Raw genomic sequence first — 2,836 nt, forward strand, 5'->3', positions numbered from 1 at the left:
TTCGCACATTGTTCTCTACACCATCTATTCTAGATCTCTCATGAAGTCCCTATAACACACACGATGATTCGCTTCCCTTGCGTCTCCGTTCATAGGCCAATTTCGAACAACATCAACATTGTCTCCCTATCTATACGCCATTTATGGACACAAACGACCCCTCTCGCCCCCTCTCTTCCTCTCTATCTCTCTCCGTCGCTAGCTCTCTCTTTCTCTCACTCTCACACCCCTCTCCCACACACACACTCGATGTCTCTTCCAAATAGTCTGCTCCTCCCGCCCGCACCCATGCTATCCCGCTACTACACATGTCACACCATTCCCCCTTCCCTTATACTAGGTTTACATCATCAGTGGTCTCTCTACTCCACATACACTCTCTCCCTCTCACACAAAAACGCGTGCACAAAACACACACAGACACGCACAAACACCCATTTATCTGGATCCTCATCTCTCCCCATGTCCGCATGTGTATCTCACACACTCACTCTCTAATTATGTATATGTGTCTCCACGTTACACAACACAAAGCCCCCATGTACATGTCATTCTCTATCCTCCACACACATAGACACAAAGAATCTATTATCATTGCCTCAGTCTATAACATATCACACACACACTGTCTCTCTCTCTCTCGCAAACACGCTCAACAAGGGTTTCCCCGCGAATAACTTACCGTCTATTCATCAACAGTCGTGGCAGTACGGCGAACACAAGACGTGAAAAAGAATAAACCTACATGTGCTTAGACCACCTAGTATGACTACTAGGACTAGACCAAGCCAAAAAGCGCGCCGCCGTCACCCCCTCCTTGTCGACGACGGGAAAATCTTTGTTTTACACAGTCGAGAAGTCATTGTGCTAAGGCCCCACATGCCGAGGCGTTGAATAGAATGTAGATGCTAGTTTACGGAAGCAAGTATCGATAATACGTTTGTATCTCCATACTTATATTTCTTCTCTTATAAAAAACTGAGTTGGTGATGATGGTACGTGTGCCATCTTGCAATATAGACAGTCGGATCTATATCTGACGGATGGAAATTAAACTAAAAGATACCTACACCCCTCTCCACATTTGCAGACAAGGCCTTCCCTTGCTCATCCTTATCTCCGACAAACCTCATTGTTGAGCAATTAAGAAAGGAAGCCTCTGGAACAAACTGGCCTGGTGGCCGCTGCCGGCGTCGTCAATCCCCATGCCTCCGCTCAGTCCCCCACCAACCACCACCACACCCCACTCCTCTTCACCTTATCTCATATTTCTCGAGATATCATTAGTTTTTACACATGGGATTACTCCCGCAAGGGTCAATCACAACAAGTGTTTCATAAAAAAATGCATCTTGATGTTCCGTGCAATGCACAGATCTTGCTAGTACTCCTAAACAAGACTAAGTTGGTGATGCTGGTGTGTCTGCCATCCGTCGTTTCTGACCATTAGATCTACATCTAACGATTGTGAGGTAAGTTGTTGCCTTTTCTCACCAACATCCCACTTGTCTACCTATTTGCAGAAAAAACCATAATTAGTATCTTAAAACCAACCACATCCCTCACTAACCTCACCAAAACAGCCCAGGGAATATATTCCAATTGAAACATAATATATCTCTAGTGACATATGTATATCAAAATTAGAGTGTTTTGTACCAAGTTTGTGAATAAGTATTATTCTAATTATGATTCGTTGCAACGGACATGAACATTGCTAGTATTTCCAACCATGCATTTTTCCTAGTATTCCATAGTTTCGAGTTTTCCATCAAGATATTAGTCACTCATGGCTGATATTTACTTTCAATCATGTACTCATATGCGCTATGTAACTAGCCTTGCTTATTGGCTTCCAAAGCTTAACTTTCACTCCTACTTATATGTAGAGTATTTAACAAAAAACTACCACTTTCAACCAGCCCTAGGAAGAATCTATTGTACAAAAAATAGCAAAAACATACCCAAAATTTCTTAATCCACGCCAAAAACAACTACCTAGTAATTCTACCAATTAGGTTCATTTAAACCCATTTATGACAAGGTTGGCCCACATGTTCATGCTAACAAGGAAGCTTAAACCAACACATTTTTTTTGACCGTTGATACGAGGGACCCACATCTGACCTTCTATCTTGTTATTCCCCCTCAAATCATTATTTTTCCTGAACATTACTTCAAACAGTACTGAAGCGTGTTCGTCGGTGGCGCCGGTGATCAGCGAGTTGGTCGCCACTCCACCGGACGGGCCGGACGTCGCACGGGTTGGCAGGCTGGCCCGAGCGTGACTCACGAGCGAGCAAGCCGCCACGCTGGCCTTCGCTCGAGCTAGATGGTTGGCCTTAGCGCGGCGCGCGCAAGCAAGCCGCCGTGCTGCCGTGCCAATCTAGCTAGCAAACCTTGCAAAGAAGCATCTGGACGGAGCTATCTTGGCTAGCTAGCGGCCGCGAGCGCCGGACGGAGCTGGCAGCCGAGCTGCCGCAACATGGCCTCCGCACCGTCGGTGGTTTTGATCTCGCCTTCTGCCGGCGGCGGTAGCTGCGTCCCATGGCCAAGGATGACTAGGTGGATGGGTCGGAGGTAGGAGGTCACTCGAGGATTTTTGTTGGTAAGAGCATGTACAATGGTTGATAAGGTAGTCTTATCTTAAGTCTGCCACGTATGCAAGTGGTAGTAGTTTCTTGGCATTTTAGTGGTTTCTTGCATTATAGGGGTTTCTTGTAAGGAACAATGTAGGTACTACTAGCGACAAAAGGTGATTCTAGGTTGCGTTGTCCTCCAACGAGTACTACTAGTGGTCGCGGGAGTGTATACCTCATTTTGTGGGTTCGATCCC

This window comes from Triticum dicoccoides, chromosome 6B, assembly GCF_002162155.2.
Source record: "Triticum dicoccoides isolate Atlit2015 ecotype Zavitan chromosome 6B, WEW_v2.0, whole genome shotgun sequence".
NCBI classification, from domain to species: domain Eukaryota; kingdom Viridiplantae; phylum Streptophyta; class Magnoliopsida; order Poales; family Poaceae; genus Triticum; species Triticum dicoccoides.